This window comes from Ornithodoros turicata, unplaced genomic scaffold (assembly GCF_037126465.1).
Source record: "Ornithodoros turicata isolate Travis unplaced genomic scaffold, ASM3712646v1 ctg00001033.1, whole genome shotgun sequence".
Classification (NCBI taxonomy): domain Eukaryota; kingdom Metazoa; phylum Arthropoda; class Arachnida; order Ixodida; family Argasidae; genus Ornithodoros; species Ornithodoros turicata.
This window is the reverse complement of record NW_026999442.1, coordinates 56,591-84,453: the sequence shown is the minus strand read 5'-3', so window position 1 is coordinate 84,453 and position 27,863 is coordinate 56,591. Positions and strand designations below refer to the sequence as shown.

The 27,863-nt window shown below is 45.9% G+C and overlaps 1 protein-coding gene across 6 annotated transcripts in view; it reads right to left on the bottom strand.

The window, feature by feature from the left end:
- LOC135376108 (uncharacterized) overlaps positions 1–15,092 on the bottom strand; it is a 114,499-nt gene extending 99,407 nt beyond the window's left edge. For 4 of the 6 annotated variants that reach the window (XR_010417546.1, XR_010417544.1, XR_010417545.1 and 1 more), the window contains exons 1-3: positions 14,997–15,092; positions 13,187–13,311; positions 12,953–13,048 (exon numbers count right to left, since the gene is read on the bottom strand). The gene's annotated coding sequence lies outside the window, so the exon portion shown is untranslated. The remainder of the gene's footprint in view (positions 1–12,952; positions 13,049–13,186; positions 13,312–14,996) is intronic. The other 2 variants (XM_064608687.1, XM_064608688.1) reach the window with 2 other exon arrangements.
- Between the last annotated feature and the right edge of the window lie 12,771 nt (positions 15,093–27,863).

Below are 27,863 nucleotides of genomic sequence, written 5' to 3'. Positions count from 1 at the left end.
GAGCGAGAGAAACAGAAGAATGTATTACAAAACACCGTATAGACTGCACTTAAGTCCAAGACATGATTTTCTTTCCAAAGCAGGGAAATGACCTGATGAATTAAAAAAGGGGAATTCACTTCTCTTTTGAAAGGACGTTCGTATCCAGAAACTCATCTGTGAAAGCGGAACCAGTGTGCTCGGTATCGGTCGACAATCCACATGGACATTTTTTCTTTTTCTTTTATCGTACGAAAAGAGCTTCGACATTAAATGGAGGGACTTCAAATCCCTTTAAAGACATCACGCCGCCGGAGCCTCCGCTGCTCCGGCGTCCTCTTACTTCCTACCCAGCTCATACCACACAACATTCACACCAGGACAACTAAAAGTATGGTAATACCAAGACTGCTAATTTCGGGACAACTTATACCAGGACCTCATGCAGTGCTAGCATGATTTATCGCTTGACATGAGTTGTCATGGTACAGGTTATGCTAGTGTTGGTTGAGTATGATACGACGTGGCTCGAATGGGTTATCCGGCAGGATCTAGTACGCCCCAAAACTATGCGATGCACCTGCACGGTTGCGGCATTCTTTTTCTGAATGCCGCGACTTCATTGGTTCTTAGCCAGTGCGGTTTGGTCGTTCACCAAGAGATGGAATTCCGGCATGCCATCAACGTACGGCGTCTGCATTTCCCATGCATCCCATCGAATAAGAGTCAAGCTGCGCCGCTTTCTCGCCTGGGGTATTTCCGATACCGCAGTCTGTGGTCTACGAAGAACAACATTTGCGGCATCAACTGGGACCGCTGAGGCCATCCATTTAAGTGGGCTCTGTTGTAGGAGAGTCGGACGAAGTTCGCAAGGGATGCGGCCGTCCGGGTGGCCATTCTGCGGTCACTCTGCAGGGGCTCGCCCCATTGTCACGCAGGGCTTTCGAGCAGGTACCCTAGTATACTGTCGTACTCTTTTTTTTTTTTACGGGACTTCCCCGTTAATATATGTGAATTTTGTTAAATCGCGTCTCTAATAAACACGTACTCCGTTTCTTCCGTTTAACAGGCATTGGTATACTGTCACAACTTCTATGGTAGACGGACCCGCTTTAAACCCGGAGGTGTGCATTTATGTTAGTCTCTTGGATGAAGGCTATACTTTTCCAAACCAACCGAGTGCGTAAGTGGAAATATATTTGAAGCCTTTCCGCACTGCTTGTAGCGTGAAGAAATCTGCACCATCCGCCGCACCCCCGAAACAGGTCAAAACAATTTGTAGGCGGTAATGGCGTATCCTGTACTAGTTTTGTACACCGGCCTTACAATGTTGTGGGGGAAGAAAACGTTTAAAGGCACAAAGTTATATACGCAGCAGCCGCAGAGCGAGCGCAACTCCTTCGACTCCTCTCTAGCACCCTCCTCCTTCACTTTCCTCCTCGCGCTCTCCGCACTATCGCCATACGTTCCTCTCTGCTTTCCTCCTCCCATACTTTCATCCTTTGCTTCCCTCCTCGTTCGCTGGGCCGACAATCTACAGAACCTGTCGACTGACATCCAAAGGCGGCGTGTCCGCGAACCAGTCACACCGCACATACAAAAGACGGTCGACACAGACATCCGTATGTCAGCCGTCGCCGAATGCCGCAATCGACGGACCCTTCTGACAGACAAGCCTGGCACACTGAATGACAGCCACAACCGACAAGTCCCTTCTTTCAACATGGCGTCCCGAATAAGCCTTTTGGTAAAAGTACGGCGAATTCTCGTTGTTTTCACTTGGTAGTCATTATCACGAACATCGAGGCCAACACAGACGCAGTTGTATCTCATTTCTTGACGCTATGTCTCCCCTGCTTCAGTTCGCCTTGCAAGGCTTTGCAATGCGCATTCCGTGGCGTATTTGGCCCTTGGTGATTGCGTCAGGTAAAGTGGGATTGTGTGCGCTGACATGTGTGTTGTTTACGTTCATGGATCCCTTTTCCGTGTTGCGATTCGTCAACGGTGCTCCGTGTAGTGACTTCGCAACCCTACTTTCGCAACCCCACCCGAAGAGGGACCCCTAGGTTGAACTTCTGAACAATTGGACTCCGCAATCGCAAGTTCAATTTCTTCCGTCTTACTGTTGTACCTTGAACTGTTGAGTCAGCTCTGTCCTCAGAGCTGAGTTTGTTGTTCCAGCATAACTAGTAGAGTGTTTGCAATAAAGTATGCACCGAAACGAGTGTGTGACTGGCTTACTCATTGATCGGGTGACCTGCATGTCCCCTGCGTAAGCTGTGCAAGTTTCGAGCGCGGAAGCTTTTAAAATACTAGTTGCTGTTGTTAAGTAAATGCAAATACTTCTACCATTTAATACCGTTCGTGAATAGGCCAAGCCACAATCTTTGCCTGAAAAAAAAAACTTTTCGTGCAGTGTGTGTCTGTTGTCGGCGATATACTTTGAGCAACGATCAAACCGCTGATGACACATCGTCAGACACTGCCTGTCTTGCGATTTTGTCATCCAAATGTATCATACAGAAGCGACATTTTGTCGAATTGCGTCTGTCGCTGTCGGTCGGCGCAGTGTCACAGCTGTGCTTTGCAATACAAAGTATGGTGACAACGTCTGTCTTCCGTCGGCGCCATGTCAGTGTCAGTGTCATGTCGGTCCAGTGTGACAGCGCCTTTAGAGTGAGACGGAACGGAGCGTAACGACACGAATCATCAGCCGCCGCCCGTGAGTTCATAGTTGGACGGCACTCGGTGAAACGCGACGCGTCAGAGCCGTCGGGGGAGCAGAGCAATGCTCTACATCTGGCGCCGGCCACCGTGCTGTGCACGGCGTGGGCTCTGGTGGGCTCGCGTTTCTCATGCAGGAAGGAAACACAAGGAGCGGCTCTCCGCGCCAGACTAAAGTCCCTCGATCGCTCTTTGGGAAGTAGCGACAACCCTTCCCTCGACCTCTTTATTTTTCTCCCTTTCACTCCTCCGCCCGCCATGTTCTTCCCAGGTATCGACTATGGTGAGCTAGAATGAATGGTGTGCTGAACGGCGACTGAAACCGGGTCGTGACAACGGGCCTGCCGATAGGTGGCTACCAAGGGCTCGGCCCGCTGCCCCTTCTTGCGCCCTCAAGGCCACGTGACCGCATGCGCAAAGAGCACCTGGGAGCGCCAGGGAGTTCCCGCAATGGCCGAAATTGAAGCAATATGGCAGATACAGGGGGAGAGGGAAAAAAACGTGGGCGTGCTGATACGTCACGCTTCGGAGATATGATTACGACGGAGAAGTTCGCGTTTTGGAATGTTGTGATAAAGGCACTGTCTCAATGCCTTTCGATTCCTTCTTGGGATAATCGGGAGATAATTTTCTTCGGGGGATAAGGAATATCACTGGTTCTGCTACATCGCTTCTGCGCGAGATCCCCTAATTAAAGGGGTTGATTAATGAATTTTAGGTAATTATTGACCCTGCAGTTCCACACTTTCTTCGAGAGGGTGTTCGCCTAGCCATATATAACTAAAAGAAAAAATAAATAAATAAATAAAAGGGAGAAATGGAATGGACTTTCACTGCTGCAAGCTTGTTGAAGATACTAAAAAAGTATTCAAGTCATGATACTAAATACTGCCTTTTGAACGTAAGATACCAAGTTATTCCCAAAAGCACTTAAGGTAAAGTAACTTGCGTAGAGTATTTTTGTTATGTACAATTCTGTGTGCTGCTCTCACATGTTTTGTGAGGTAGCACAAAGGCATTCCATTCCAGTATCCTTGGGTACATCACACAGATACGTTATGTATAAATTAATGTATATGGAAGTGACTTCGATAGTCATAAAGATATACTGGGGAATGTACTTTTGTTTGTTTTGGGTTTGTTTGTTGTTTTGTTTTGGGAGTAGCAGCGTTTGACAAGCAAAAGTCGGGGTGTACTATGTATTTGTCGCGAACATCGTACTAGAGGTAGTAGAAGGTGAGATCCTGTTTAGACAGAAAATCACATCCTGTAGGAACACTGGGGAGAGCCTTGTAGATACCTTGTTTTGTTTTCCCCTTTGGTACCCGTACCAAAGGGGAAAACAACAACAGTTCCAGCAGAATAGACTCTTCCTACAGGCTGAGGTGAGCGTCTCTCAAAACGAGGGCGCATTCTCAGCACAACAGTTCTTAGTGTTCGCTCCATGCTGAGCAGTGACCTGTACTTTGTTTTCATGGACGCCACCACAGAGCAGCCAAGTTCGCAAAGTACATCATGACTCATAAAAAAAAAGACACCGAGAGAACTTTCATAACTTTAGTGCTCAGGAGCAGATGTCTTCCTAACAAATCTGCCCAAATTTTGGAAAATAGCTTCAGCAGAACCAGCAATCCCAAAGGGGGTCAAGTCCGGGCCACTCCGTGAACGCTGGTAGATCTGCGGCGGCTCACCTGGTGCTGGGGGTCACTATGGGTTAGAATGTGAGGTGCCCTTTTATGCTGACATGGCATGCCGAGACTGGGAGGGGACCAGGGTTCGAATCTCGGAGGAAGCTGTGCTGTCTGAGGCTGGGCTTTCCACGTACACTTTAAGACAAATGTCAGCACAGTTGCCTATGAATTCGGTCCAGAACCGATTTCGAATGCGAGAAAACAAGCACAGTTAGATTGCAAGGAATAGCCATTGCATTTCGTCTAACCAACTGTACGCGTATTTTACAATCAGTGATCTGTGGAGGCCCCCTTACTAAAACCCTCAGTTGCTTGGGGTCAGGTTGTGGATTCAATTCCGGCTGAGGAGGCTATCAGCTTTTCGGCGGGGGGGGGGGAATATGTTTATTGCAAAACAAAACAAAAACGGGGTAAAAACTGTACAAGTTGCTTATAGATTGTGCACGCGCTGGGAGCGAACGCCCAACGCCAATCCTACTCGATCCTTGCCATCCTTGCATGCAATTGCCAATCCTACTCGAAGGGTTCCCGGAGGCGCAAATATCCCTCAAGTCTGAGCGAGAATACGGTGATATGCACAGACCGGCCACTGTTGCATCGCTTATTATCATTGTTGTAAGCAACAAATTATCAATTGCAAGAGAGTGAGAGATAACCTCAGCAAGCAACGACCTTGCACTGTGCTCGTGATGCTCTTGATAAACCACCCATCGACACTGTTCCGTTTGTCGGCCGGCGCGGTGCGATCCTCTGCATTTCACGGAAAGGGCATGTGATACGAAACAGAAGAGTACCTCGGATCCCCACAAATATCCTTCCGCAAGGCGCGCAGCGAGCTTCAGCGCATCCATGTAAACAATCGCACGTGGTCGAGTGCCAGGGCCGCGACCAAGCGCTCCCATGCATTGGATAGGCCGGTAAGCACACCAGTCATTCTAGCTCACCATATATCGACGCCGCTTCGGTTCGCTGATACATCGTCTTGCTAGCCGCCTGCTAATTTCACTTCAGCAGACCGAAATTTTGTGTATGTGCGTGCGTTTTGAATGCTAAACGTCCTTGGCTTGTTTTTGAACTCCCAAATCAGAAGTAGGAGCATGCCGCTTAGTGTTACAGCATGATGAAGAACCACGACCATCTCTATAATACACGACCATAACACTCGCCCATTTGCCTATGGGACTTCCGTCCGCGCCTCGATGAGCGGAAGTGCCGTATTTATGCGCGGAGCTGCTTTGGAGCTGGAACTGGATTCTTCGTCCGTATGGTGGAGAAGAAGTTCTCCAAGGCATCTTTTGAGAAGCGCGAGAAAAGCACAAATTCGAAGTGGTACTTCTGCAGGTAAAGTTCTTAGAGGCCAAGCGCACATGACGTTGCCAAGAGAATGCCCTTCTGAACAGGCTTCCATACTCTTCTTTCGTCGCCAATGCTGATCGATTCTACTAGAGTCATGGAGTCATTTAAGAAGGTGATGCCATCGTTGTCCTTGTGCAGCCGTCAGTCCTCCTCCGTTCGCGACGTCATCATCCTGAACCATTTGAAAAATCGGTAAAAAAACCAGGCGGTTGTCAATACATCCTTTTCAGGTTTCTCTGTGTAGATAAGGTAGCGAAGCGCAGCAACTGTGTCGTGGTTGAAAAGCGTATATGCTGGACCAACTTTCATTTTTGAGTAGTGCGCTGGGTTTATGCACTCCTTCGTCAGGCGTGGAGCAAGCTTTAGTTCACTTTCTTCGTCAATTTCGATGAGTTCTTCAACGCATGAAAGGGAAACTTTGTTTGTGGGAAGGCTGTTCTTGATGACCACATCACTCGGTATATATATCTGTTGGCCGCGTGATAAATGGTTTCTCAAATTCTTTAACAGGTGGGGAACGTCAGCAGAGAAGTAGAGACGGCGCCTTTGGTCACAAGGATGAAGACAATGACACTGGTGCTTTTCGTTGGCTTGAAGTTTTTTCGTCCAATCTTGTGCAGCCACGCCTTCCGCCTTGCTACTTCTTTACTGCTTTTCCCCATTGGAACGGCAAACATTGCCTGTCCTGTTTCAGGACGACTATTGCACCCGAAGGCACAGCAGCCAGTCATTTTCAGTCGGTTATGATATGCGATTCAACGCGATAGTTCGGCCTTCAAAAACTACGCGCAAACAGCACGAACGCACGAACTGAGCGAGGAGCGAACTTGGGAAGATCATGGTGGACGGAAGCAAAGCGACACGGCGGAAGTGGCGCAAAACTACCACGTGAGCACCTTCGACCAACGAACGCTCCCTGTCGGCGCCGCAAGGGTTGTCGCTACTTCTCAAAGAGCGATCGAGGGACTTTACGCCAGACTAGCGTAGCCACCCTCTAGCGGTCGCTCGAGTCAACATCGCCCATTGCTTACTGTCCACCACGTGATCCCCTCTAAAGTTTCGATTTTGCGATGCTTTGTTTCTCGTGCTGCTCTCCGTATGATTTTGCTTTTTGAAAGTAATTTATTATGAAAACGTGAGCACCATCGTAGAAACGACGTATGGTAATGTGTTACGGCTACGGCTACTTGTTGTTCGTAAGTACACGGTCAGCTGTATTACTTTTAGTCGGCCTTGTGTGTTGGAGTCATCTTGAATTGTTCATTTGGGACCTCAAACTGTGCCGCAGAATCATTTCATATCTTCTGTTGTTGTACAAATCTGATTAATGGAACGGCATTCTTTTCCACTTAATCAAGGAACGTACATACGTTGGAAGTAACCGTTGCAACACGTGATGTTTCCAGTCCCGCGTACTCCTTTTGCGTTCTGCACACTGTGACTGGTCTTCTAATAAAAGAGTAAACATTCGAACACACAGAAATAAAGCGCAGGCACGCGTTCAACTTAATACTGCCATATAAGCTGTGACACAACTACAGCTCGCGTCGTCTGCTCTGCTGGCGCCATGCTGTCTGGAGGGTCACGTGAGCGGTCACGTGGTAGACAGGAGTATCCCAGAATACAATGCGAAGCCGGCTACGCTCGTCCCGATGGAAAACTGTCGGAAGGGCCGCTCCTTGCGTTTCCTTCCTCCATGGCATTTTTCATTACGGCGTCGCCCATTCTCATTCCATTGTCATAGTCCTGGACTCTCTGTTAATTTGTTTTGCCCACACGTCACCCGCGGAAACTGGTCTATAGAATACACCATAGGCGCCGACTGCGGGGGGGGGGGGGGGGGGGGGGCGCGGGGGCGCTTGCCCCCGGAACATGAACTAGGGGGGGCGCCGCCTCCCCCGGGAAGTCCCGCTAAGAGACTGACACCAACCTTTGGGGCTCGGCGCGCCCGGGTCAAAAGAGCGAAGAGGCACCAACCCCCAAAATGCATCTTGCAATTTGTAAAATATGTATCCGCCCACCATACTCATTATCACAGTAGAAGGTGAGGCGAAGAAACACAAAGGATGACACAACACATAGCCTGAATTTCGCACAAAGCAGTCAGATCAATGAAACGAAGCAGTCGAAAAGGCACCAGCAGCTGTCAGTCTTTGGAACGCATATCCGTTGGAGGCGGGTTCAACTCCCGCTGCTCCATTTCATTGACCATATTCATTATATTGCGCGCATTTCGGGTCAAACACCGAGGATTAAATGCATTTTGTTCCTTTTGCACTCAGTTTTCAAAGGCGTAATGCCTTCAGTTGCGCACATGTTCACTGTTTACGTTCTCTCTGTTTTTTCTTCATTTTTTTCTGTTCTTCCTTCCTCTTATTTCTATACCAGTTCTGCATACATCATAGGATCCCGCCAGAGTGTGTGATTATTCAGCTTTAGTTTTGTGCTCTTCATTTTTCTTTTCTTTTTCTTTCCTTCTTTTTGTTTCCTTTTGCTTTCTTTCTTCTTTGCCATTTTTGTCTTCCCCCTTTCACTTTTTTTGAATAACAAGCCGACATCCATCTGGCTTACCTTTCCTTTCTTTTTTTTTCTTAATAAACATATCCCCCCCCCCCCCCGTCAGAGTACTTACATCGCGGTGCGCCCTTGCCCCCCCCCCCCCCCCAGGAAAATGAAAACTCTCCGCCTCTGGAATACACTACCGATGGTCTATAGACGCGCGACTTTCTTCTTCAACTGAATGTGCACATTGGGGGTCCCAACCCTATTACAGCAGTACAAGCAAACACAATGGGAAAACGGATTGTTTTCCGTCGGATTCCAGCACGCGTGTACAGTTGCCAGGTATGACAGCTTTCCCTACACGAAGTGAGAAAACCTTTGATAGCTTTTTCGTTATATTATGACCCCGGTAGGATTAAGATGAGGAAGAGTGGCGTAGCGATAGGTTCCTGTAGGCGCGGAGTGATGGCTGCGACGGGCGAAGACTACGTCCGACTCTAAACCAGCTTCTAAAACGCCGGTGCTTCTCAACGTTGGTGCGGGCGCCTAAGAGCTGCGTTCCAAAATGACACACATTTAGCCACCATGAGTTTGTGACATCATGGTATTCTTCTGACCCACATGAAAATGAAGGGAAGCGAATTCTACCCGCACATTTAGATATGGGGAAAACAATCACGTAAATGTGCAAAGACTAAATGCCTACGAGAAGACTGTAGAAGTGTTCTTTTTATTTCTCCGCAATCGCGAATTTAAGTTCCCGCGAATAACTCTGGCCATATCAGGGCAAAAATAGTGCGGCGTTCCTACGCTGTACCGTGATTACCTTGACCCTTTCTACTCCATGCAGCATAGAAAGTTGAAGCAAGCCGCAGAAGAATGGTTTCTGCCATCATGCAAGATGTAAAGGAACGAAAATTGGTCACGCTTTTGTTACCCCTACAAACACATTGCACTGTACACGTATATTCCACCATAGGCTTCGTGCGAAGCGTCCACCGCGCCACGGAAAATCGTGGCGGCAGCCATAGGAACTAGTTGTGCGAGTCCGCTCGGTTTTCGATTGCTATTCGTACGCTTTCAATCGTCACCTTGCATCGCTGACGCCGCATCTGAACTGATAACTGCGAAAAGTAATGCCGTACTGCACAATCTGTTGCGTCGTTGGGTGTACAAGAACGTATGATAATGTCGGGTATGGGGAAAAAAAAAAGGTCCCTGGTTGTGTGGGCAGAAAAATGGTCTCCCAGGCTCCTGTGCACCCAAAAATACAAGGTTGCCGATAACTGATGAAACACGTCACAGCCGACCGAGTTTTACCATTCGCTCTCTCCATTTGTTGAAAAAGGAGGCATAGACCTTTTTTCATATGTTAATAGACAATAAAATGTGCACGCGAATGTAATCGCTTTTATGTTCGCCATTGAATGACATGCGGCTTTATTCTTCATAAACATCGACGTTAATTAAGAAACCTGTGTCCCCCAATTTTTAAAAATCAGGAGGGTGTATGACAGCATTTGGTCGGCTAGGATCAGTTTCATGGAGTTTCCAGAGTGACTGCTCTATTTTTGTGTACACGGAACCCCCTTGGATCATTATTTCCGCCCACACAACCAGGGACCATTTTTTTCGGGACCTGAGAACGCGCCATGGGGTACAAGGTTCTAGAGTTTCCCGCCAAATCCATACGAAGTGGACATCAGAAGAAAATTAATGTCGGCCGTCAAACGTTCGTGTCACAAAATAAGCTACTCCGTGGATTCTATCTGTCTTCTTTTATGCCAATGATCCTAATTGTTTGCCGTGATCAGACCGTATATCGTTCGTGTTGCGTTGAGTGATGCGATGTGTGTTCTCCATTCAGAACCGATTTTCCGATTAGCTTGGACCTTTTCGCTTTTTCTGACTCAGCTAAAGTGAATTCTGCATCCTTGTGCTGTATGTGCAACCTTTGCAAGGTTGCTGTAAAAATTATAAAAGAAAACACAAGCAAGTGCGGCGCTCACGAAGAAAAGCTCAAAGAATTGTAATGACGCTGACATGCCTGGTTCTGCATGCCTTGTAGTCTTATGACCGCTGACGACCGAAACTAGTCGTTCGGAGTTTGAAGCGATTGAAATCCTCAAAGTTACAAAACCGATTCACACAATTTCGATGTTCAAGTTGCCCGTCATACACTTTTGACTGGTTTTCATATCGGACGACTCACACAAAAGGTTGGCTTTCCTACCGCTACGTGGCTGCGCAAAGCGCCACCTTTAGTCTGTGCACGAGGCGTGTACCACGAAGCCGCAACATGCCTTTCCCCGCCTTCTCAAAGCCAACTTGTATGATAATACGACATCTCAACCAAACTGTTCAGTGCCCTGAGTGATAATGAATAAGAACTGGCTGACATGCAGGTACTATGGCCTCCTGCAGGGTCCTAAAAGGCCATTGTACAGGATCTCTTCCCCCATTACCCATGTGAGGAGAATAAAGGGATTGACCTAGAACGCCGCCATCCCCGTGAACAACGGATGTCTTAGGTCACGACAAAAGTTTACGGAACACACGAGCACTGTACTTTCACCTCGGCACGACATCCTAGCGGCAAGCGGAAGCTGGCGACGTCAGTCCTCAGAGGTTCACTGCCTCAGAGGGGTGGAAGACTACGCCCTTAGCGACACACTGCGGTAGTTTCGGTATGGTGCCCGCAAGGTGAGTTGATTTAACTGTTGTGCTCGCCAGTAGCACGTGACTCAAAGATTGCTAAGACCGGGAGCTAGGGGGTATTACAGTGATAACAAGGATGAATCGTGGTGGCGGCACTTTACAGTGTATTGCTTTTATTGGAAAGCCCTAACAGACAAGAGAAAGAAAGATAGCTTGTAAACAGTCGATTTATTATGGAACTTCCCAAATAGCACAATGCACTGAAAGTCGAGTGCAATAGGGGTGGAAGGCATGTGTTTCATCAGTGTTCTTTAGTTTCACGAATCTGTTCAAGGCCTTCCACCTACCCGTCCACCCCTATTGTACTTGATTTTCAGTATACATTTCGGGTCAGTGGTGACCAGCTGATAAACAATTAACGCTGACATTGATGATTCATTGATTGATTGCAATCCAGATCCAACTCACTTCACGGGCACATACAAAAGTATTAATACCGAAACTACCGCAGTGTGTCGCTAAGAGAGCAGTCGTCCACCCCTCTGAGGCAGTGAACTGGCCTCATTTCGCCAGTTCCCGCTTGCCGCTAGGGTGTCGTGCAGAGATGAAAGTACACAGCTCGCGTGTTCCGTAAACTTTTGTCCTGACCTGTACGTGCCGAAATATGCCCGATATTGACCTCGGCACGATATGCAAGGGCAAAACACCCCCGGGAACCTGTGTCGCGAATTTAAGTTTTCGCGAATCACTCCTCAAAGCAGTTTCGTTCGAAAACGCGAAAATATTTTCCACGCAAAAAAAAAAAAGAAAACTTCTACAGTAATAATATATGTACAAGTTCCTCAGCCTGATATTTGCCGGAGCGCGCTTTGCCGGAGCGCGCCTAACGTATTGGTGTGCACGAGTTCTACGGTTGTGCATTAGAGTGCCACAGTATTTTTATGAAAGTTCCACGTTATGTTCCTTATTTTGTGATCGAGGTATCATATATCATATTTTATGGCAGAGTCAAAAACGGAACATAAACAAGGTCCCATGACTTGAAGATGACTTTTCGTGTGACGTGAGCCACGACAGCGATATCGACACGAGCGAACTCTTGCTGGTGGTTTAAAAAAAATTAACATTGTGCCAACCTTGCGCGATCTTAGTGGAGCAATGTGGCCAGACGTGTGGCAGATCGCGCAAACTATGACGGCGCACTTCTCAAGACTTAGAAATCAACTTTATGATACTTCACAAGTAGAAGCAACACTTTGAGAGAACACAGTGTGCATACATGGATTTCAATGACATAAGTACATTAGAGTCCCCAATACTACAGGCTGAGGAAACTTGAGCGATGGGCGACAAAGAAAAACAAACACGACATGGCTGTGTCGCCCATCGCAGAGGCTTGCTCAAGCTGAGGTTACTCCAACAGCTAGTCTGCATCTGCGTCATACTATATGTATAGGTCCTGAAGACACGTGACTTATTCCGTTGCTTGGTCTGGCAACCCAGGAGTGTCCGAAGGGGGATTCAGGAGGAATGAAATCGATACTTTGCAGATGCGGACGTATAAAGAAGGAATAAGGAACGATTGATTGATTGATTGATCGAATGGTGAAGGCAAAAATGTAGATGCTAGTCCCAAAGCAGTCGAGACTTGCTACTCCAGGACGCATTATTCGGGAGTCGTTTATCAGTAAAATAAATTTGTCTTTTCAACTTTATTTTGTGCGAGTTTATTGGCACGTCGTAGATGCAGACCAAAGACTTTGGAAAGTTTACTTTCAAAGTTAGATTTATGAGATCCATTTTTTAATTCAGTCTATCTTTACATTGATTACTTCAGCGTCGTCCCATTGTTCCTATTATGGGTTCTGTATCAAGGTCGACTACTCCATTACAGTACAGTAGGTCGACTACTGTATCGCTTTACGAAGGAACCTGTGACGTCAGCAGACATTGACTTTGTTCTCTATCTTGGCAGGGAGGCGTAAGACTCCCATTTTGAACAGATCAGAAGACGAAATAACATTCTGAATGACAAAACTTACCTTATTCGACGTTATAGGAGTGTACAAGCGTCGCAGTTCCCCTGGGTGCCCTTGGTTGGATGAGAGAGTGTCGTCGAATGACTCAACGAATACCTTCTACGCCAAAGTAAAAAATAAAGAAATAAATGTCCAGGAAATGCGAGTGTGACCAGGGTCACAGGGACCAACTATGTTATGTGGCTCACTGTAACATCGCCACCACGGAGCCTATAGTAGTATTAGAGTCTCACACACCTTTGTTGGACATCACGTGATGTTTGTCCACGTACCCCGCGGATCACGTGTCAGTCTTTGGACCCTGCACTGATGGTTTCCTGGTTCGTCGTCATGGGTTTTCCAAGGTCAGACCAATGTCCCTCCTGTAACGTGCCACGCGACTTAAAAACTGCCCTGATGATCTGCCATCGTTCGAGATGAGACGTGACGTCACAAGCGTGGCGGAAAGCGTGTTTTCTCTCCATATAAGGCCCGCTCCATGCTTGTAATTACATACTTCACTTGACGTTCCAAGGTGTATATAGTACAAAGCATGTACAAAACGTTGATTGGTGGAGAGCCGAGGTCCACTTTTAGAGTGGAATAATACTAAAACCAGCTGGCGTGGCATAGTGGTTAGGATGATCGCTTTGCTATGCCGAGATTGGGACGTGACACGGGTTCGAATCCTGTCACGGGCTGTGCTCTCTGAGGTTTTCCCTGGGTTTTCCCAGGACTTTCTAGACGAATTGCCCCCACAGTTCCCTCTGAAGTCGGCCCAGGACGCGCATTAACCTTCCTGTCCCCAACTCCTTCCTGCTGTCCTCTCTCCATTTGTTCACGTCTGTACGCCGCTCATAGCCACTGTTGCTTCGCGGTGCTCACACGGAATTCAAATAAAGATTATAAAAATTGCGTTAAATCTTCCGGCAACAAAAAACGTTCATAAGGTCATCCCCCTCAACTGTAAAAGATCTGTTAGCTTAGCTCAATTGGTAGAGCCCTGGACCGGCAATCCAGAAGATGTGGGTTCGATCCCTGCAGCTGGCTATCCTTTTCAGTGACTTTCATCTTTCATCGTTGATTTCTTAGGCAATTTGCGGCTTTGTTTGTATCTGTCCCTTCTATGTCGTTCCAGCCTCAGAACATCAGTTTATATCTCGTAAGCTGTTCGTAATGTTTTAAATGCCCCCTCCCATGTCTATAATATTCTTGAGCTTTAATTCCTCCTAAAACAACCGCTAATAGGCATCTTGTTTGTAGACACACCCTTCACTTGGACATTAATATTCACGAACGACCGTTAGAATTGTAATATCTTACACTTGACAAAACTGCACAAATATAAAAATGTGTATTATAAAACGCATTGATTAAGCTAGAACGGAAAGCGATTATATATTATTATATATATTACGATGTCTTATGCCCTATGTAAGCGACAGTTACACACAATCACTGCACGGTGACTAAAAAAGAGATAAGGTTCGAATGGGTATTCACGTGATCCCTTCATAGGTTCTCATCGTCTTATCAGTTGTTTTTGCACCTGGAAACCGCCCAAGGTGACCTTTCCTAGCGAGGATATCATTAAACTTACACTTTATATAACGAACTATGAGAAAAAGACCACAGTAATTGTTCAGAAAGACACCACCATAGTCGAGAAGGGATGGCAAGTGACATTGTTCCCCACTGGGGATGCAACAAATCGTGTTGAGACGATAAGGGGATAATGATGAGCGAACTACGCAGATATTTAGGGATAGTAACATTAATGACGCACATTCGAATTAACCGTAGCACACCCGCCAAAAAAGGGAAAAAGAGGCAGACGGCACAAATAGGTGGGAATTCTGAGCGACCATCGGTGAGAGTGGCGCTTTATATTAATCCGAGGAGAATCAAGGGCACGCTTCGGTGATCCTTGATAAATTTAAGTAGCCAGACGCAGGGCACGTACAAGTTACAAACACTGTGAGAACAGTAACAAAAATCGGGACTACACAGTGAAACGCTACAACGCAGCATAAATAATAGTGAAAAATATACGCATTCGGGATCCCACCTTACTCTGGAGTTTCACTGATGTTCACGTGAAGAGATGGAGATCCATCGGTCACCGGGCGAAGTCTGAAGCGACGCTTATGGGAAACCTGCTTATGTGGAAGGCAGATAAGGCGTTATCTTTCACCGCGCCTTTGTCGTGCGAGTGTCACCTCCTGGTGTGGGAATGTGGGTTTAGAGTAAGACTGGAGGAATAGAGTCACACCACTACACTGCAAGTCTCTCACTGGTACATCATGCCTTTTAAGTAAATGTAGTTTAGAATGTGGTGAACACACATTCAAATATAGTCTATGCTTTGATTGAGAGAGCAGAGATGAGGTCATCGGGTATGATTGCTTTGGAGCGAGTACCTTAGTAAATGAAAGTTGTATAATGCCGAGGAAATTTAATAGAGGAGAGGATATTGTTGGCACTTTGCCTCAGAGTGAGGGCTAGATTCAACACAATCCCTTTTTAACACTTTTTTAAATCTCTGCATTAAAGACATTACGTAATCTTGTACAATCCCTGCTATCTTCCCAGACTAAAGTCTCCTCTGTTCTATCCTTTCTGAACTATAGAAGGCAAAAAGCTTTGCAGCTCCTCTGGCGTTATAGGGAAGATTGGAGTGAGTCGATGTGCTCGATTTGGCCGATAAAATCTCGAGACGAAGTTCGCATAAGGCACAAGTCCGGAATAGACGGTAATGCGAAGGAGATTATAAATTTTAAAGTTAACGCTTCCCACACGTAGGTTATTCCTCTGCAGAATGCTCCAAAGGAGAACGCCCGAAATGGTGACGCCAGATTTGCCTGGTCTCGGTATAATTTGAGACGGAAATGTTCGTGAAATGATGATGAAGTGATGGTATTCGAGGTAAATATGTTTGTTGAGTGGGTATAATAATGGAACTGCGTTAAAACTTTTCCGGGTAATTGCTTCTCCCTACAATATGTCTTCTGTAGTCCATCATTCGAGACAACTTCGAGAATATGACTGCAGAACAGATGTCTTCCTTCGGATGCATGAAGTCACGGTGGAAGACTTTGTCAAAGAATGTTGTCTGTAAATCCAATAACGCTTTGTTTTCTGATCTGGTATGTTGTCGTACAACTACAGCGTTATTTGCTTGTCCCTACAATACGTCTTCTGTAGTCCATCATTCGAGACAACTTCGAGAATATGACTGCAGAAAAGATGCCTTCCTTCAACTGGACCACGTCACGGTGGAAGACTTTGTCAAAGAATGTTGTCTGTAAATCCAATAACGCTTTGTTTTCTGATCTGGTATGTTGTCGTACAACTACAGGGTTATTCTAGCAAACGTCACACATTTCGATCGCACTGTAAAAATAGAAGACTAGGTCTGGCCCATCCCAAACTTTGCAGGCTGATAGCCATTTATCTGAAGTTTCATTCAAATTTTTTGTAAGCGCTACGATCAAGTAGAAAGAAAATTAAAAATAAAGCAAAATCTTGCCCCATGCATTTTCAATGGCCTATCCCACACAAACACTGCCATTTTTTCTTGTGTCTGCTTCACATTCCGATCACTTCACACAGGTAGCGCTGCCTACAACGATGTGACCTGCTAATTCCGCCGTTATGCACCAATCCTCTTGTTCCAGTCTTGTTCTGTATGCTGATGCCACCTGTGTGTGGTGAAATGAAAATGAAGCGCACACAGCAGAAAATGGCGGCTTTTGAGTGAGATAGGCCATAGAAAATACATGGAGTGAAATTTTGCTCGATTTTTAATCTTTCTTCTACAGGACTATAACGCTCACAAAAAAATCCAACAAAGCTTCGGACCAATGGCTACCAGTCTGCATAGCTTGGCGTAGAATAAACCCCGATTTCTTATTTTTACGATGCGATCAAAATGTGTGACGTTTGCGAGACTAACTCTGTAGAGTTTGTTTACATGCATCCATTTATATCTGTATGCACGCATGTCATGCGCGTGTAAGGTGTGTTTCCTTTTGTTTCGTAAATTCATTCCTCCCTGCTCTAAAGTCTTCGACGATGCAGATATATTAATAAACTGAGCAGACATTCTAGCCAGTCCTACTGTCCTCTCTCTAGTTAAAACCAGTAGTGAAACTGTGCAATCCTGCTCTCTAGTTATCACCGTCTGTTCGCCGTAATGGTAGCGGTTGTCTTTGGAGTTGTCAGGAAATAATGCAAAAAAAAAATACGCGTCAGCAAGGATGGTGCTCATCTATTCTCAGAACCTGTTGCAAACGGCATGTTTCATTGTCTCTTGGCTAGATAAGGCCTGGTCTTGTGTCCCGCAGGCACGAAAACAACTGACAAAGCGATAAGAACCCACGTAGCCAACACGTGCAACCCCACTCGAGAGTAAATCGTTGAATCTTGCACAATGCTGCTGTGCACAATGGCACCAAAAGAAGGACGAGGACGACAACCAGTAAATTAGGGTAAAATGATAATATGGGGCCAATCTTAAGGCTCAAGAAGCAAACTAAAGGTGAGAAAGGATAAATAGGTAACTATAAACTATTTAGGACTACGCATTCATATTAGAGATGGGATGAATCCAGATGGTTCCCAATTCGAATCCACGATTCTTACGAAACTCGAATCTTTCCTGTCCTTTCTTTTACAAAAAGTCCAAAAAGCCAGGGAAAAAATATATTACAACGAAATGTTTGGAATTAGCATACGATACATTTGTTTGATGAATAAAAAATTAAATGATTGTTGAATTTCAGGGGAAAAATATACCCGTATTGTTCTCCTTAAACTTAATAGCCCGTATTCACCAGTCCCACTTAGCCATGGTTTAGTGACGTCTGGTTTAAGTTGATCATCTGCGAACTTCGTCCGCCAATCACGAACAATCCTCCTCTCCAGTTGTTGCGGCCTGTTCGCCGTCCCAAGCAGCACAATGTACTCAAAGTCGAGTGCAATAGGGGTGGACGGGTAGGTGGAAGGCCTTGAACAGACTTTTGAAACTAAAGAACATTGATAAGACACATACCGCCCACCCCTATTGCACTCGACTTTCAGTACATTTTGCTGCTTGGGGTACAGGGCAACAGTTGGCTTTGGAGCTGTCAGGGAATAATACAAAGAATGGGCTGCTTCCATTGTTCAATGCAGTGAGGGTTCTTATCTATTCTCAGAACCTGTTGCAAACGCTATATTTCACGGCCTCTTGGCTAGATAACGTCTCCTCTTGTGCGCCGTAGGCACGAGAACGACTGATAAAGCGATAAGAACGCTCGGAGCAATCTCCTGGAATTCCACTCGAAAGTTGCCTACGTTCAAGCTCTGCACAACGGCAACAAGTCTTATCTTAGTCTATCTTATGTCGTCAAGAAAAATAATAACGAAAGAATGAAGCACAAAGTCTATTATACGAGAGCTTTCGGGCAGAGTCTGCCCTTCTTCGAACAAAAGAAGCATTTAAAACATTGCTTATATAAGGAGTGGGATCGGTGAGAGAAAGAATCAGAGAACAAGAGAGAAGCAACGCAAGGATGAAATCACAAAGAACAAAACAGAGGGCTATACATTCGATAGATATCTGACGCCAAGACCGTTGGAAGCAACGTACACCATTCCTTCAGTTTGAATTTCTGCCGCCCGCGCTTGGCCGTTGAAAAGAAGAAAACTGTTAAATATAAGTTGCTTACAGCTAATGTGAATTCCGCGAAAAAATTACTTGTGCATTCAAAAGTTGGACAGTGACATGTTGTAAAAACAATACATATACACATCAAAATAATGAGAGTAGGGATTGGACATTTTTTAATAAAATTATACAATGCTAGGGTATAGGAGAAGCATAAATCATTATTGTGCATTAATCAATCAGTCACAAAATCAAATTATTAGCCAAATGACAAGCATTTACCACAACATTGTTGATTGTTGGAACAGGTGGCGAAATTTCAATGTTCCTTTTCATCAGGCGGTAAAGCGGGCCGGTATGTACATTTATACCACGGGGAACCAGACTGTGAAACTTTGCAATCAAAAACGATTCTCTATTCTTACGCTTATAATCGTCAGTGAAACCGGATTGTAGAATTTCTTCACACACACACACACATACTGAGTTAAACACTCTTTAATACTTGCGTTTTACGTTCCATTTCAACGTTCAGGACCAAAACCGCGGACACCTTGCCATACCGCGTCCCGCCGATGCAAGCCGCGACTCTCACTTTCTTCCGTTCAATGTCCAACGTTCAACAGCCCTTTAAACCCAAACAACTTCGCTGGCGCTCTAGCGTTTCCGATGTCATCTATGGGCGCTTCAACATACAACTGGATCTCTCTCACGTATGGGAAGCAATAAAAAAAAAACCGACTACACTCGGCCATTCTGAAAGATTTAACGCCCCCGTTAAATTGCCACACGTAACTATCCTCAGTTAAATGGTAAATACGCGAATAGGAAAAGGTTATATAAAAATATAGGTAGGTTATATAAAGGCTATATCCCTTTGCACGGGAAATCTTTAACACACGCACGCAACTACAGTTAGAAGTCTCCAAATCTTGCAGGAGGTCGTCTTGTTCTTCTGGGGCGGTGCTCCCTGTCTTCTGCGGATGCTTCTGGGATTAGTTTGCTCAGGGGCTGATGCTGGCCCCGCTGATCCTTCATCATCATCATCAGAGTCATCATCGAGCTGATGGGAGGATCTAGTTGTGATGGACCACCCCTTTAACTGTGACACATGGGCAGTCGTTCGGAAATGACTCGACTTGTCTATCGCTGAAACTCTGTATGTGTCAGATGGGAGGATTTCAGTTACAACCAAGGGGCCTCGAAACTTTGGCTGCGTCTTGGTTGGCTGTCCTGTATGGCGCGGAGCAGTCCGCATGAAAACGATCTCGCCAACTTCATACTGATGGGCCGGATAATGCCGCTTGTCATAGGCCATCTTCATTTTCTGTTGTTCGTGAATCAGCCGCTCTCGGACCGCTGTTTGAATCTCCTTGGGATCTTGCCATTCCTTGCAATCGTCTCCAGAAAGACGTTGTAATGCAAGAGCGTAGAAATCAGGCTTATAACCATGCAGTACTTCGAAAGGTGTTCTACCCGTCGTCTTGCTAACGGCGTTGTTTAGGTAGCTCTCGCACTCCTTGATTCGCTCGTCCCAGTCTCTCTGCTCAGGATCCCGCATGGACGAAGCAATCACAGGCAGCACAGTTCGATTAACTCGCTCAACTTGCCCGTTAGCTTGCGGACGTCGCGTAGAAGTAAGGACGTGCCTTATGGCCCTTTCCATGCAAAACTCCTCAAAGGCTTTCGATGTAAAGCACGACCCTCGATCAGTTATTAGGGTCTTCGGTAGTCCCCGCTCTAGGATATATTCCTCCATACATCGTAGTAACATTTGGTTGAGGTATTTCTGACAGGGAAGAGTCTCACAAACTTAGTTAAGTTGTCGATCATGACAAGTAGGTATTGGTTTCGGCGCTTACTCGTCACAAAGGGACCTAGGTGGTCCGCATGCACAGTCTCAAAGGGTCTTGAGCCTGGCGAGATTGGGTTAAGTAGACCTTCCGTTCTTCCTCCTGGTACCTTGTTAGCGATGCACTCAAAACATCTTGAGATGTGTGTTCTTACGTAAGCACGCATTCGAGGAAACCAAAACCTTTCCTTGATCTTAGCCACTGTCTTGTCTACCGAAAAGTGTCCCATTAAGTCATGACATCGTACAACAACGGCTTTGCGTAGAGACTTGGGAAGCACGAAGCGGTTGTGTTGTTTGCCATTTATGACGATGACCTTCAACAGCTTGCCATCCACTGTAATGTAGTCTTTCACACGAGTTGACTCTTCTTTGGTCCAGTTGCTACGGGGCCTCTCGAGAATTTCCAATAACTCGCGCAGTTCACAATGTCCCCGTTGTAGGGCAAGGATCTGATCTTCCATGCTGTATGTCAAACATACTTCGAAACGGTCCTCGAGAACATTGTCTAGCGTGTCCGAAGGCTCTTCGACCGGCTCGCGACTCAGTGAATCAACGTGCTGCATATCAGTCCCCGGTCGATGTCGGACAGTGAAATCGTACTCTTGTATCAGATCACTCCAACGTGCGATTTGAGGTTTCTGTGTTCTGTTGGCATTCATGTATACGAGAGCCTGGCAGTCCGTGACGACTGTAAAGTGTATGCCGAGAAGCAGTGGCCTCAGGCGGTCAACGCTCCAAACTATTGCCATCAACTCCAGTTTTGACGAGTGATATTTACTCTCGGCTTCTGTCGTTCTTTTGCTTACACAATAGACAAGGTGCCACTTTCCATCGCTCTTTTGCAGTAGCATTCCTGCCAGCCCTTTTGCTGACGCGTCCGTGTGCAACTCGGTCTCCGCAGTCGGATCGTACAGCAACGGCTTCTGTGTAAGTTTTGACTTCAGCTCTTGGAAACTGCGTTCTTGCTCAATGCCCCAGACGTAAGGAGCTCCTTTCTTCGTAAGCTGGGTCAGTGGCTCGGCGATAGTTGCATAGTGTTCTATGAACCTCCTGAAGAAACTCGTAAGTCCCAAGAATCGTCTCACCTCGTGGACGTCCTTCGGAGCTGGAAACTGGGTGATAGCCTTAACCTTCAGATCTCCTGGCATAACCATCGCTTTACTGATGCGAAATCCCAGGTACTCAATGCTTTCCATGGCGAACGCACACTTACTTAGTCGCAGAGTTAATCTTGCTTCCTTAAAGGCTTGTATAACCTTGGTTAACCTATCGATCAGATCACACCATGAGTTGGCTTTAGGCTTCGCTCTCTTCGCACATTTCTTTCGTCGTCACAGTCCAAGACGGATCTTTATCTCACTTCTGAAGTTGTAGAATTTCTTCACACACACATACTGAGTTAAACACTCTTTAACACTTGCGTTTTACGTTCCATTTCAACGTTCAGGACCAAAACCGCGGACACCTTGCCATACCGCGTCCCGCCGATGCAAGCAGCGACTCTCACTTTCTTCCGTTCAGTGTCCAACGTTCAACAGCCCTTTAAACCCAAACAACTTCGCTGGCGCTCTATAGCGTATCCGATGTCATCTATAGGCGCTTCAACATACAACTGGATCTCTCGCGCGTATGGGAAGCAATAAAAAAAACTACTACAGGATTCTAAAATTACAATCTTTAAATCGTCATTATAATCGTGACCAGGGAGATTGAAATGCACAGATATGGGAGTCTGTCGTTTATGAACGATGTCACCCTTTGTGTCCATCAAACCTTTCACGCATGGAATTACGAGACTCTCCCATGTACTGTAAAACACATCTTGAGCAAAATATTGTGTAGCAAATGTTATATGAGCAACAGTTTAAAGGTTGTCCAATTTTGAACTCAAAATTGCTGTCGTGACTTTTGATTCCAGTGCAAGGAAAGATATGTTTACAACTTTGGCATCGTTTCCTATTATAAGGGGTGCAACCTGAGGGCTGTTTTTGTACGTTAGAGGAACAAAGTATGTCGCGGATGTTATGGTGACCTCCGAAACGCTACGGTAGGAGCATGCGGGAATATTTCTTTTAATTTGCTCTCTGCATGTAGAGTGTTAATATGACGATCTAGAATTGTTTTGAATTTTTTTAAAGCATCGTTGTATTGAGTAGCAAAAATTAGGTTTGAACCCCGCTTTTTAATTATTGGTTTGAAAAGAGAATCTGTTTCTGGCATGACTTCTGTAGAGCATCTTTATCTAAAGAGCGGGGGAATCCTCGTTTCAAGAAATCCACAGACATGTTTCGGGATTGCTTGGAAAAACTATTTTCTAATCCCGAAACATGTCTGTGGATTTCTTGAAACGAGGATACCCCCGGTCTTTAGTTAAAGATGCTCTACAGAAGTCATCCCAACTGCTCCTTCGCAGACAGAGCTTTATGCGTCACCTTCCTAGCGTGTGACGGGTGGCCCTTCTCCAAAGAGTCGCTGCTTCAGAATCACCTTCGCAGTCCTTTGCAATGTGCCCGTACCCCCCCCCCCCATGTGAAACATCGCACACGTCTCCTGGGCACGGCATGTGATCCACGAGTGGAATTCCTCTTGCCAGCGGGGCGGTCCTTCCTTGTGTCGTATTTCGCCTCACCACGTTTCACCTCAGGCCTGGCTTTGGTCACAAGAGCTTGTTCATCTCCGTCCAACTGGGTCTGGTCCTCGTCGCGTCGTATTTTTCTCTTCACCTCGACTAGAAGTTGTGCCTTCACCTCCTTTGTGGTAAGTGTGGCTTCATCTTGTTCAAGTTTTAAGATGAGGGCTTCGAAACTGTCGGGTAAACCCATTAGTATTACCAGTGCCACTTCCTTGTCCGTGAACCCGTATCCTCCACTGAAAAGCTTCCTGTGCAGGTCCATTAGCCTGTTCAAATACTGTTTCATGGGCTCTTCCCTCTTCATCTTGACGTTCACAAAATCGCGAAGCAACTGCAAAGTATGCAACAGTCCATACTTCGTGTGCATTACGCGTAGGGTCTCCCACGCTTCGTGCGCAAGGACACAATGTCATCTAGGTAGTTGTCCTCTACCACCAAAAATAAGAAAGTGAGTGCCTTATTATTGACTCTCCTCTCGTCGTCAGTCATCGCAGCTCCTGGATATCCCGGGTCGACGGCTTCCCAGCAACCCTTTTGCACAAGCGCAGCTTTGGCTCGGATGGACCAGGCATGGTAATTTTCCGACGTCAGCTTGGCAATCTTGAACTCGTCTCGTAGCGCCATTCCTTCTTTCCGTATTGTTTTTTCGACTCTCTCAGCTAGCTAAGTGTCTTCGGTTGTGTTTTTGCTTGTCTATTTCCCTTTCTCCCTCCCTTTCTAGTGGTATATATACGTCCTGTTGTACAGCTACTCTTTAACCTGATGAAGTGCACACTCTGCACGAAAGCCTTGTTCATCTTAATTGTAATAAAGTGTTCCTACCCGTTTTTTCTTCACTCGGTGTAATCACAGTTAATTGGACTTTGGCGTTGCTTTTTACTTTGTACTATATTGTTATCAGCACATTGCACTAAAAGTCCAGTGCAATAGGGGTGGACGGTAGGTGTCTTATCAATGTTACTTAGTCTGTTCAAGGTCTTGCACCATTAGGTGGTTCAAGGCCCACCCCTATTGTACTCAACTTTCAGTACATTGTGCTGCCTGGGTTCTGTATTTCCTCCTCTCCACCCATGCGCGCTTTCTACAATATTCGCCGCTGTGCATAAAAGTATATATCGTACGCTCCAAATCGACATTATCAATGATGAAAATTGGCGAATCATAAAAATCATTCACTCTGGTAAATGACAAAGTTACAAATCCCACAACTTTCGAATCCTCTCTTCAAAAGCGTTTAAAAAGCCAGGAAAAAAAAACTGTTCTACTGAAAACACGAAGGGAGTTCCCTTCCGGTTCGCTGGATTTCTACCAAACCATGTTTATATTTTTGGAACCCGAAGAAGCGCAGTCTCGTGCACGAAAGTCATGTTTACCGTGTGTAAATAAATAAGTAATTCCTACCGTATAAATATCACTCTCTGATTTTCTCACCACCGGCAACTTGAAATCGCCTATTTTTGCTGCCTTCGTATCGTCTATGTTCTACTGAAAAGTCATTTGAAAGTATTTTGAAGCATTTTGTAGCTTAACTTGATACCTTTGTTTAATAAAAAAACAAAAACAATTTCGGGGCAAGATATGCATATATAATTCTTCCTAAATGTAACTTATTTAACACGTTGTTCATCGACTACGGGAAATACATAAACTTCGCCTTCTGATTCTGGGACCGCGGGTTCGAACCCGCCAACTGAGGCCGCCAGCAACTTGGTGGCAGGGCACATGTTGCTTAAACACCCCGTCTTCTGCTAGGGACGTTAATTAAATTACAGTTACTAACACGTGCATTTAAAGCACCGTGTAAAGGAAAATAATTTTGAAGGTAGTGAATTCCAATAAGATAACTGCTTGTCGGTATGTGCGATGGTGGGTGGCAACAGTGAGTAAACAAATGCATGTGGGTGTAACTTAAGGGGAGCATCGCATCCGTCGCGGTGGAAACCAGAACTGTATTGCCATTATATTCTTCGTTGATCACAGACAGTGACGCCGAAAATCTGAAGGGAATTGATGGAGTTCCTTCTCTACAATCTAGTGTAATGAAATGGCAACAGCAGATCACGAATACTGAGAGCAATCCTGAATACCCTTTCTGTAGACGTCACTTGGGCAAGGCGAATCGGTGAGCGTCCTTTGGCACGGACAAGGCCAACCAAGGAGCGGCATAGAGAGCTTAGTAGTAGACGGAGAGGTCCTACAGCCAAGAGTTCTCTCGAATCCAAGAGAAGCCTATTCTAATTCAATTCTAAGCCAAAATCCAGTTCTAATCCAACACCCCAGTTCTAAGCCATCCGATTGGTCACTATTAGCTCCGGCCACTTCACGGTTTTATTGCAGTCTGTCAACGAACGCAAAGAGCTTTGGACTCTGCACGCATAGTAAATATTTCGGAGAGACTTCTTAGTCAATACTATGCACTAAACGAATGTGATTTGTTCAAAATTTGTCTTAGTTGCTTTGAAATGCGGAATAACGAGCGAATAGACATGAAAACCATGAGAAGTCGATGGTATTCAAAACCGGCCGAAAGGGGAGCCAAACTGAGTCCACATGGGCCGAATGGTACGCATCACCGTGCTTTTTCATTGGTTGCATGCCCAACGTTGCCTGAATTATCTCAAACTATGGGCTCTATGGGGAGCTGTGGGAGAGTGGTCTAGCTGTCGACGCGAGCGGACGCTCCATGGCTGCTGGGCAAAGGATGAGTCATTTGCCGTAGTGGTTAAACCTTTTCCCCGACGTGTCTGGTCTTGGCGCATTTTCGCCTAGCTGCGAGTTCGTTTTATGTGAACATGACCAGTGTATGCACTACCCCATGTTTACAGTTGATTTGCAGTGTCTTCTTGCATTTTTACCCGCACCTAGTACTTTTTCTGTGTTTCAAGCAAACCGGAATGAGCTCAAACACTGTAGTTAGGCCTTAGTGCACCAATGGCTAGCTTCGCGCTCGTCCTTTTCCCTCCCGATGAGCAATATTTTGTACATGATGTCATACTTGTTCAACAGTGTCTTTCTTGTTGTCATGTTTATTCCCCTCTAGTATTTTGTTGCTCTGTCTCTCTCTCTCGTGCATATCGACATCAGTGGCGCCATCTGGTGTGATGCCTTGCAACTTGTTTGCCACCTGTCCCTGCAACCGTCGTGCACCGGAGTGATTTCTTCGAGATGGCGTCGTTGATTTTCAAATAAATTATTTCTCTGTGTCTGGTCTCTCTCTATTTAGTTATTATTTTTCTACAACCCGAGTTTACGAAAAGAATCTATGACAAGTGCTGCATTGAGTAATTATGCACTATTTAAAAATAAGCAATTTTCGAGTAATTTGAAAAGTAAAAAGTTCAATACTTGTGAATTTTCTGTGCAAAACTTGGGTTCGATAATAGACCTCTCCTTGTTTGTAAACAAATGACGTCATAATGTTTGACACTGGCACCAATTTGATAGAATTGAACTACTTTCAAAGATACTGGTGAACAAAGTCGCGCACTAAAGCTTCGGTCTTGAGGGGATTACGATGGTCTCTGAAAGGGAATCTACCTCCGGTCCTACTTTTCTTTCCATAAGAGGCAGCGAACATGTGCCCATTCGTGGAACCCAGCTCTCCCTTTCCGATCTGTTTCGGTTTCAGTCTGTCTACCAAAGTCATGATGACGTTTATCGGGTAGAGGTTTATTATTACTGATGTTGATTTTGCATTGCATGCTAACTGGTGCTCGCAGACGACGCTCTGACAAATTTCCAACAATATTCACGACGCGGCCAACGTACTTCACTTATCTCAACATGCGCAGTGCTGAGGCATCCGAGAAAACTGAAACGCGAGCACAGGCATAAGCCAGAAGCATGCAATACGAAAGCGTTCAAGGGAGATGTACGAGTAGTAGATGTAGTAGCGGATGCCAGCAAAACACGTGAAGTCAGGCACAATTTCGCAAAGTGGAACAAAGACTATGGGGGAAAGAGGTGAATCAACTATAACTAAGGCTGTGGTTCTTGTGATTCATACAGGGCAGGTGGTTTCTTTCATTTCACAGTGATGCTCCACTTCTTTCCACAGTAATGCCTCCGTGTTCGTGTCGTGTCCTGCTCTTTCACTCAGGTGGATGTCAAGTCGAGGAAAAGCTGGCACTACCAAGTGAAAGAGGATGGCCCGAGCCATCAGACGAGTGCTCGGTCGTATTTATTGCATCTTACTCAAGGCCCGTTTTGCCGAACGTCTGGGAAGAGGCGCCCGCGGTTTACGCCGTGGCCGTACTAAAATTCCTGGTTTCTGAAGTGCTCCAGTAGGCGGGCAACGCGGCTGCCTGAAATGAGACGAGGGTCATCCCCCATCATCGCCTCGGGCTCGATGTTCTCTGCTGGCAGTTTTTCGTTAACCTCTCCAGCGTCAACATATAAAGTCGTCGACAAGCTGGCACTACTGGTGCGTATCAGTACTTTTTCTTGCGTCTGAAATTACATAAATAGGACATTCTGAGGGCATACCAATCCAGGCGCATCTCTGATTCTCGATCTTTGAAAAACTAGATGGCACCACATTCGCAATGCCTTGTCACACTGTTCGCGTTCCAACTCCACAAATAATCCCTATTGTGCACGATTGCACGATGCACAAGCACAATGTACTGAATGTCGAGTGCAATGGGGGTGGAAGGTATGTGTCTTATCAATGTTCTTTAGTTTGACGGGTCTGTTTTAGGCTTTCCACCTACGCGGCCACCCCCTTGCACTTGACTTTCAGTACGTTGTGCTGTTTGGGCTTGCACCACGCTCCGGTATTTGCCGAGAGATAAAGAGT